The 10,756-nt window shown below is 38.2% G+C and overlaps 1 protein-coding gene across 1 annotated transcript in view; it reads right to left on the bottom strand.

The window, feature by feature from the left end:
• LOC117957312 (solute carrier family 45 member 4) overlaps positions 1–4,457 on the bottom strand; it is a 42,203-nt gene extending 37,746 nt beyond the window's left edge. Inside the window, exons 1-2 of the mRNA XM_034892966.1 lie at positions 4,312–4,457; positions 2,860–2,937 (exon numbers count right to left, since the gene is read on the bottom strand). The gene's annotated coding sequence lies outside the window, so the exon portion shown is untranslated. The remainder of the gene's footprint in view (positions 1–2,859; positions 2,938–4,311) is intronic.
• Between the last annotated feature and the right edge of the window lie 6,299 nt (positions 4,458–10,756).

The raw sequence follows: 10,756 nt of genomic DNA, 5'->3' as shown, positions 1-10,756 counted from the left end.
CTAAGATTTAGCCCGGCCCACAATGGAATATTCCACTGTAAAACACACACACACACACACACACACACACACACACACTAAAGTAGCAGTTTGTATATAGTGTTACAGGGTATAGTTACTTCTGTGATACCTGACTGTTTGTTTGTAAAGTAATTGAGTAAGAAAATAATTAGTTGAAATCGTCAGTTTTTAAATAGTCATTTTTTCAATAATAGATGGTCTAATCAAATCTGCTTACCCTCCAGAAAATAACATTTCTGAAACATTTTCTACACGGCTCAAAAAAAAATCGATCTTAATAAAAGCATACACAGGGCTAATAAAAACGGCACACAGAATTACAAAAAGGTCTAAGATATGAAGTGTGATCCAATCACAAGAGACTAGGAAGTGCTTCTGGCTGCAGACCAGTTTTGAAAGATTAGTTTTGGCTCCCCCCTCTCCCCCAAAGCATTCCAAAACATTCGGTGAAAAAATGATTCATAAACCGGCTTTGAGACGACAGCATCAAAACATTAACAAAACGCTAAAACTCATCAACATGCCACGTCGGATATGTAATGCATACCATACACCAACAGTTAACAACACAGCGACACAGCAAATAAAAGAAATTAGATAAGGTTGCGGGTGTGGTGAAAACCTAAAGTCAACCAAAAGCTCTCCACAAATCTGAGTCGCTGCCAGTCGTCTCTGGCATCCAGTCAGCTCTCTGGTAATTTAATTGGACAGGCGAACATCGGTTTGTCCTGGGACAGGATGAGTCAGTGAAGATGGGAACAGTGATTGGACAAAACCCCAAAAGATGGAGAGAATTGCATTATTTGATTTAGGACTGACATTTCTACTGCAGGATAAAATGACATAAAACTCTTGGAGAGAGAAAACTTAAATGACTGAAAAGATGGATCAAAGTGCAACTGTTTCCCAACATCTCAATGATGCAGTATTAAAATGAACTACCGGCGGCAGAAGGTAAATAGCTCCAAAGTGTGGTGGTGCGGCCACATTTGTTTACGTTATCTGAGCTCATCTGACCTTTACCATAACTTTTGGTGCAATGGGGAAGATTTTAGGACCTCTGCATCAACCTGCTGGTCCAAATATCTGAATACTATGTGCATTATTTTTTGAAACGTTGGTGCTGGTTTTTCAAGTCTGGGAGGTGAACAGAACAGTTTCTTCACAAGTGACAACGCTGATGCTGCAGTACTACTTAATGGACCATGTTGGAGATAGTGTTACTACTGCCCAAGGTCAAGAATTAACTGTAAAATGTTTCTTAAATGCTCCGGTGATACATCTGCTTGCTTTTTGTAATGTGTAGTGTAATGCTTCTTTTAAGGAACGGTCAGAAAAAGGAGAACCCTAATACAGAGTGGAGGAAAGCTTTTTTATTGACTCTCTTGCTACAAAGAACACATGTGTGTTTGTGTGTGTGTGTGTGTGTTGTGTGTGTGTGTGTGTGTGTGTGTGTGTGTGTGTGTGTGTGAGAAATGGACAGAGAATGGCAAAGAAGTTAAGAGAGCGCAAATGTGAGACATTGTTGTGAGGTAGTATTAGCTAAATCAGATGGTGGGTTTTAAAACAAAAGAAGAGCTACATTTCACTTCACCTTCTGCCAAAAAGATTAAGCTGTGGCCTTCATCAGACAGTTCTGCCAGTAGTGAGTGAGGGAGGATTTGAACCAGGGACGTGGAGGTTGCATAATAAGCGTCTTTAAATCTCTTTAGAGCAGGACACCTTCTTGTTTTTAGGAACCTGCAAGCTTCATGCTTCGTTGTGGGGTGTGGAAACCATTAAACAAACAGATCTGGAGTCGCTGTGGGCATACTTGTGGAGGCTGATAGAACATTGTTCAACAGCAGTTTTGCAAAAATGCCAAGGTTATTTGACTACTGTAGTGCGTTTTGTGTGTTTAAGCCACAATTCAACCTCTAAAACAACCCTTTTTAAAGTAAAAGTCCCATACAAAATTGTTTATTTTTCAGTTGTATTTCACTTTCATCATGAATGTGAAGTGTGTTTGCGTGTGTTTTGTTGGAAGGATGAGACTGGTAGGTATCTCTTTTGGAAGAGTGTGTGCAATTACATGAAAGAACATTTAGTTATGATCCTTATAAGTTGGGATATGAGGAAGCATCCTAAGACATAATTTACATGTGAATGTAAATATGATCCAGCTCTGCATGCAAATTATCAAAATATGTATGTAAATATGTATGTGGGTAAATAAAAAAAGCCTTACCCTGTGAATGTTTGTGTATGGCGGTGTGCGCTCTGCTTGCACAAGATCTGTGCAAACGTACGTATGACTTGATGACTGTGTGTGTTGTGTTTATGTCACTGTCTGCTCACGGACAGTTGTGTCTGGCTACACTTTGGTGTGTAACAACCTGATGCTGACTCAGCATCAGTTGATAGTCAGCAAACTTTTCTTCAAGAGGAAGTCAATTGCTTTCACTTCAGCTGAACCAGCCAGGCTCATGCATGCAAACTGAAAAACCTCATTGAAACGTGTCAAAGCAAGAGGCTGACACAAAGACACAGGTTTTTAAGAAAGAGGTGTGAACCGTATGGATCAACACATGCTGCATACCTATTCCATCTAGTTCTCATCGTGCTGAATGTGGTTGCAGAAAAGAAAACACATTCGACTTGAAAGAAAATAGAGGAATAACATGTGTTGGCCATTTACATCTCTCTTTGGGACCTTTGTTTTTGTGCAGATTTACTCAAAAACAGCAAAATAACGAACACAAGGATGACTTGTATATGCAGTGTTAAGAGTAAATTAAAGAAAAGGGTGTTATCTCCTGTGTTTGTGCATGTGCAAGTGTTTGTGCATGTGAGACTTACCAAAAGGCCTTAAAAGCTTCATTAATTGAGATGTTGAAGTTTTGGTCCAGACTGCAATTTTAAGCCCTGCAGTCGTACCTGAACACACACAAAAACAAAGAGTTACGCATATAAATACAGTGCACACAGGCACACAGTAAGTCAGATTATACTGTATATTAGATCAATACAGCACCCAACACCACGGCAACATCCACTCTTACTCTCTCATGCACACACGCATCGACATAAATCAGGAGCTGCCAATAAACCAGAACACACACAAACAAGCAAAACACTTTCAAAAAGTCTCTCTCCTATCAACCTGCTTCTGCACCAGTAATTTGATGGAGCTGCAGCTGTCCAACACAGATGTATTTAAACAACATTGTATGCTAAGACACAAACATCTGTGTAGAATCCTTCAAACATAACTTATAGAAACAGTACATACATAGCATAAACTGGATGTAGATTTAAAGGTTTCTACAAGGTAAATAAAACACAACTTATATATGTGGAGGAGCTCTGTAGTTGATTTGCACTGAAATTCATATCACAACCTGCTGAGTTATATCCTGGATGACTCAATGAATCGCTTGCTTCCCAAGCACTGTGCAAGGTGACATCTTGATAATGCTTGTTTTGTTTGACCAGCAGCCTAAACCCCAAAGATATTCAATTCACGATCATAAAACACTAGGAAAATAAGCAAATATTTACAATAGAGACCAGAATCTTTGAATACGTTTAAGAAACTACTTCAATCGGTTTATAAAATTGTCCCCGACTAATTTTCTTTTGATTGATCGACTAATCCATGCCCTAAATGTCTTTCATCATTTTTTATAATAAAGTGTAATATGCAGGTTGGTGGCACTAACACCTACAACGGTTGCCATTTAAACGCACCAACAGCCACTGGTAATGGAAAAAAACAGATGAATAGTTGAAAAGCAGGACACTCCTCATATTTGTTTTATTGTTAATCGGCAAGCAAAGAATCCTAAAACATGTCAGGTATGTCAGACGGTAAAGTCAACTGTAAAGTGCTCCTTAAAAAAGCTGCAGTAAAGGAAACGAAGCTCTTCTAATGCCCAAACTGCAACCCTGAGCCTCTTCTGTTTTTAAACCTTCTTTACATTTCAACACCATTCCCAAAACCTAATTATGAACACTTTATAATTAGAGCAACAAAATTATGTAACCTGACCTGTGGCGGGCTCTCTGCACCCTTAGCCTCTCGTCTCTTTTTGTTTTTGACACAGGCCTACACACAAACTACTGTAAATGCCTCGCTCTCCTCCCCCCACCCCCCTCCTCCTCCTCCTCCTCCCCCTCCTCTCTCTCTCTCTGCAGCAGCAACCTGAGATGCTGAGTATTCCGCTGGCCGAATCCGAACAGCCTCGGCTCCAAAATGTTTATTGTCCGTCCCCTCTCGTCGCCGGTGTTTCAACTAGACACCGAGCTTACCTCGCCAGGTTGTGTCAGCCGCTGGCTCCGTGTTTTTGTCCGCTCAGAGTCGGACAGTCGCTCGGCTCTGCGGCAAATTTTGTTGCATAGGTTGTCCGCTACTCCTGCAACTGAAGCCAGGGCTTTAAATACGCCTTTAAAGGACTATCTGTCGGAAGCAGAGACGTAGCACTGACTTCCGTCAACGTCACGGCTACTTTGCATAAAGGGGCGGAGTCGCGGTGATGACATTATTTAATGAATTTTTAGAGGTGAAAAGCGTAAACAATATTCTGTTACAGAACGTCACTACGTAGCCTGCTAACTCAACTACATGTTTTAGGTAATTGCACTTTACTTGAGCATATCCTTTGAATGCTACTTTATTTTTATACTTCATTTAAAGAGGAAAATTACATTTTCAGTGTTGGGGTTGCTAATTTGAAAGCATAGCTTTACACACTAATTACTTAACACTGGGAGAAGTTGAACTCTAACAAAGCTGGGGATAAATCTATTTGGTTAACTAAATCTATTTAAAAAAACAGGTAGTTAATCCATTTTGTAAAAAGACATGATAAAAATGACCATACATGTAGCCTACATGTGATACAAAATTATACAAAAATGTAAAACAAAAGTCACATGCCAGCAAAAATGCCAGTCAGTTTATTGCAAACAAATGCCCACTTGTTCTCAAGTCGTACATTAACCAAACAAAAAATAACCCATTATTCATGGGAAAGTGCAAGGAATGCACGGCCAGTTCAGCAGGGTCAGCAGGGCTGAACCTGTCAGTCCCTGCTTTCCAGAAACTAGAGTACATGTGGGGGGTATTACACTAAGAAGGATTAGGCCTACCCAGTAAACAAGGTAACTTTTAAAATAGCATGCAGCCACTTCTCTAAACATTTTGTCATTAGATAGCAACAAGCAATACTAAGTCTAATTGACACCTATTTTCAGTGACCTGACATTTCACTTCAGACCTCAACCTGTCCTAAGTGGCTTTCTGACTCCACAGCAGTCAGGATAGTCAGACGGGGTTCAATAAAAAAAGAGAAAGGCCATGAAAAAAAAAGAAAAAAAAAAAAAGAATGTTTATTTTAAAGCTTTGGTGCGTAACCTTTTTATATAAATGAATGTCTGTTACATTCAAGCCATTACTACGTGAGTTGATACAAAGCTAATTAAGACTATCAGCGCCACAAAACTCTCTCTGTATTTCTCAGTATGGCTATGCTCAGAAAATCGTGATACTGGCAACTTTTGCGCGCAGAAAATTGAGCAACAATAACTCTTCTGAAGAGTCCATCAAGTTTGTTTCATCCTCTGTGTCCTCCTTGGCTACTTACAACTGCAACTTAGTTTTCCTTATGAGGGAGACAGAAACTACGTACTATATCTTTAAGGCCTAACATTGTCTGTGAATTCAGTAGTTAAATACACAAGAAATGGCAGAATATGTAACTACTTGAATCCCTATGCAAATATGAGGGTGGTTAAACTACTGGCAAGCTACCACAAAATGTAGTTATACTACTAGTTTAATTACATGTAGTTCACTACTCCCCAAAACTTGTACATAGGTAAATGATCTATTTTCCACCATTGATTTATTTTTAAATCCCTGTGTTTGGTTGGCCTTGGCTTTACATCCTCACTGTTTGGGGGTCTCACAGCCCCCAATGGTGTATGTGTATTGAAGTGGTAACCCCTCCCTTAACAAACTTATGAACTCCAAATATCAGAAATCCAAACTAAGTTATTGGGTTTTTGTAAGGGTAGAGCTGCTTGAAAAGTACTGTTAAATATGGACACAGGCAAAACAGACCCAAAACCGAACATTTGAGTTAAATAAGGACTGGATTTGACAGAATAATGACCATTTTTGTCATTATAACACTTACCGTATTACATAAACTCAAACTAGTAAAATATGTGTATTATTAGCAGATCAGTGAATAAAGTCTATATCTATATATCTACACGATCTGTCTTTCCTTTTCTACTTTAATTTATTTCAGCCTTTCTGTTTACTAAAATGAAATCAAGACTGGGCCAGACTAACCCTCTCCGGGGGGGCCCGGCCCGGGACAGAAAATTAGCTGCAGGCCCCCAGTTCCTTTCACTTTCTGTGCATTCTAAATTAGTTATAAATAGTATTAGTTTGTACTAACTTAATCAAGCAAAAAGCCGAAATAATAAAAGCCTTAAAACTACATTTTTCACTGACAGTTTGTCATTGTGTCTAACTAAAACATAGTTAGCTGTTACAGTGCTAATGAAGTTTTTTTTGTTTGTGGCATTGTACTGCAGAACACTGTGCTCTGTTGACTGGAGTTACGGTTTTAACACTTAAAGTTGCGACACAAACAACAATTGTGTTTGTTTTTCCCCCTTAAATGTAGCTCTTGCTTCCTTAATTAACATTTATGGATTAAAAGGAAACTGATTAAAAGCTGCAGTAGACACAGAAACCAACTTATCTCCCGCTGCAGCCGAAGCATGAGTGGACCTGCACGATGAGAGATTAAAAGCGGCTCATGGCTTTAAGTAACACAACAATCTCCAGCACGCACATACATTACATATACAGATTTAACCAATCAAACTACACAGAACTACACATCCACACATATGGTCTTTAAAGGACTGAAGGGTTGTTTCAGTTAAGCTTCAAAGTAAAAAAAACACCTTGACCGGCACCTCGGGGAGGTCAAAGGTGCTTTACGCAGAGCAGCGGCCCTGCAGGGATTCTGTGTTTAGCTTAGAGACACCTGAGCAGGGTGGATGCAGTCTGTTCTAGCTTTATGTTAAATTGTTCTTATCACTTTGCCACCCTGCAGCACAAGCAGAATAGTCAAATAGCTTCCATGTTTGTTGTGGCGCTATGGCTTTACATTGCAAAGCTGAAATGAATAGTTGATTATTGAAAAGGCAACTGACAGAACATTGTTTGTAACCGCAGCAAGCTTCCATACACATCAGTGGACTTCATTGTGTTTAAGGAGAAAAACCTAATTTTATTGTAAAATCTTTATGGTGAAAATTACTGCAGTGCATATTCAGTTTAAGGACATATTACTCCAATAGCTATGACTCTAGATATAGAACATGGTCCCTACCTGAACAGAGCTGGTTAAATCTGCCTTTTCCTTTCACGCTCCCAAAGTTTGGAATGAGCTGCAAGGAATACTTGACTCGGAATCTTCACCCTTACCTTCAAATGTTTAAAATTACTTTAAAGTCAGTTTTTGCAACAATGTATTGCTTTTAACAGATGCCATTATTTGCCATGATTCTTTCATCCTCTGATTCCTTTATGTTCGTCTATTGTTGTGTTTTGGTATCTTTTGTGTGACGTTTGTACTAAATTGTACGTGGTGTCTCTCAATGGGACCTTTGTGGTTAAATAAAGGATAAAAAAAAAAAAAAAAAAAAAGGCAGCTCTGTTGTTTCAGTCATTTATCAAGCACAACTTTGATTTTCTCATATAAATAAAAACTACTAAAATATTTTTGGGTTTTGGACAGGGTAATTAATAGGTCATTTGTCATCATTTTCTAACATTTTTTAGACAAAGTGGGTTGTATATCACAAAAATGGAAAAAGAAAATAATTGTCACATTGACTAATGAAATAAATGGCTGTATTAGATTGATAGTGTTCTGATCAGTAAAACTGAACTTCGATCAGCTCCAGCAGAAAACTAACTTCTCTTGGTATCAAATAGCACCATCTTCTGGTGAACTCTGGGAAGTGCAGAAACACGGGGATAGAGTTTAATTTTCAACTGTAAATCAACTAGAGAAAATCATCTGCATACGTCATGTAGATCTAAGATGGGCACAGTAATAAATGCATGCCATATAACTTATACGACTGTTGTATTGTAAACCGCTGAATAGAGCGGTGATGCCTTCTCACACAGTAGCAATATATCTTTTCTCTTATTTTTCCCCAGATTTGGAACAACAGGCAAAGAGAATGTATTGAAACTTGCTCTGGTTGAAAAAAACAAACTGAAGACATGTATTCTAAAATGTGTATTTAATTGGTTTACTGTTAGTTAAATATTAGAAATCCTGTCAACAGTCTTGGAGATATACAGTTTCATATGACGGCCTATAAAAAGTCAGTGAAAAAAATAATTATACTTCAATGGTTGAGTGGTTTGCCTTGTCACCCGTATATTTTACAAAAGGAATGTATTTTAAGGTTCACTTTAAAAGTTATATAAAGTATATAAATACATTACGATAAGTTGAACCTTTGGATGAACCTCAGGTGATGAGAACCAAAATGATCCCACTTGTAATGTAACAATTATATTTACAGGAATAAACAGATGTTTGTCTATTTCTTTACTTGGAGGGTTAAAGAGTCACGTAAATTATGTTTTGGAGAGAAAAAAGGGATGTGAAGACAGAAAAAGTGAAAGAAAACTTCAAAGTGAAATAAAAACTTTGTCTCTTCGGTTTCACTTAGTTAAAACCAACAACACTTTTGTAAGAATAACTAGTCCCATATAAAATGCACAGAACAGAAATGTTTACAGTTTATAAATATATGTTAACAAATGAGAGGCAATCCATAGCCCGTCCTTTTCCCTTAAAATTTAAAATACCTATTATGTCATACTGTATATAAAAACATTTTGCCTTTGGTCATTGAAACCAAGTCGTCTTGTAGGGAAATAAATAGAAAGGCATTTAGAAACTTTGTTTAACAATGAGGTAAGTATTTGATAAGGAAATATAACAAGAGCGAAACACAGTGGGGTTGGAGATTAGATTCAAAATTTTGCAGGACTGAACTTCTTTCTCATGAGCTGCTCTGAAACATATATGTCGCTGTATCCCATGTCAGCGTCTAAGTCCAGCTCTGAACTATGTATCATCTTTCTTCATATTTCTGGTCATTCTCTGCAGTACATATTAAAGCCTTACATACATCAAAATAGACATTTCCTTTCTCATGTGATGGATTTGTTTTCAGGGTAGTTTGATTCCTTTGAGCCGAAGAAAATCACCTCAAAAACACAGTTGGAGGTGAGGCTCAGTCACGCAATGTTCCCACATAATACAAGTGTGATCAAACTCAATATTAAACAGGGAACAACATTAAATAATACATTGTATGACAATAAGAAAATATATAAACCTTCAGAAAAGTGAAGCACTTAATTAAAAAATACCCAGTGCTCACTGCTCTTAGTTCAATTTTGGTCATTTGTCCTTCATGTTCCCAAAAAATAGTAGAACTCACCACCTCATAGCAGACAGGAGAACCTGCTCAGTTGGTGACACTAAAATGTAAACCTGTTGTTTCACATGACTGCCATGTGATTCCTTCATATCTCTGCAATGCAAAAGAAGTCTGAGTTGTGCATTCGATCCGCTTTCCAAACACAGATCTTTTCTCCTTTTCAACAAAAAGGAACAGAAGACGCCGCTTGAATCGTTTCTTTCCAAGATGTCTTTGCTTTTTTACCGACCAGATACGGCAAGATTTTAAATCAACCAGTTCCCCTGGTAGTTAAGCGTATGGGGCTCTGGATATGTCACCCCGTGTATTGTTGTGATTGATCGTAGTGTTATCCTATTGCGTGAAGTGAGATTTAAAAAATGCATGCTTGGTGTTGCCCCAGGAGAAAGGCTACTTTCATTTCTCGATGCCAGACCCTTAATCTTTCGGATTTGGGTCTAGCTTTCCAGGCTAGAGTGAAAAGGTGAACTAAGCTCATTTTCTAAATTCATACATGCTATTCCTTTTATCTAGTTGAGTACCAAAATATTAGTTAACATAAACAACTCTCTCCCAAATCCAACAACTTTAGTGTTAAAACTCTAAACTCTAACTTTATGATGTCATCAAGTATCTGTCTGGAAGTATAAGTCTGGAACGGCTCCATAGTCAATGAATTGGGAAAGACGTTATAAATGACACAAGGCACCCAGGGGAATGTTCTGAGTACAGTGGGGCTCAAAAGTTTGGGCACCCCAGGTAAAAATTTGTATTAATGTGGATAAAAAAGCCAAGAAAAGATGGAAAAATCTCCAAAAGGCATCAAATGACAACAGATTGGACATTTGTATAATATGTCACAAAAAAGAAATGTCACTTTCTGGATGGGTTGTGCAGTCAGACGTGGGTTTTGACTTGCTTTTCTCACAATCCTGCGAGCTGTTCTGTCTGCTATTTTTCTTGGTCTTCCAGATCTTGCTTTAACTTCCACTGTTCCTGATGACTGACATTTCTTAATTACATTCCAAACAGAGGATATTGGCATCTGAAAACGCTTTGCTATCTTCTTATAGCCTTCTCCTGCTTTGTGAGCGTCAACTATTTTCAGTTTCAGTTTTTTAGACAACTGCTTAGAAGAACCCATGGTGCTAATTGTTGGGGCAAGGTCAGATGAGTCTGGACATTTAAAACCTTAAGCTTGACATCACCTGGTCTT

Source organism: Etheostoma cragini, chromosome 14, assembly GCF_013103735.1.
Source record: "Etheostoma cragini isolate CJK2018 chromosome 14, CSU_Ecrag_1.0, whole genome shotgun sequence".
Classification (NCBI taxonomy): Eukaryota; Metazoa; Chordata; class Actinopteri; order Perciformes; family Percidae; genus Etheostoma; species Etheostoma cragini.
This window is presented reverse-complemented; position numbering and strand designations above follow the sequence as displayed.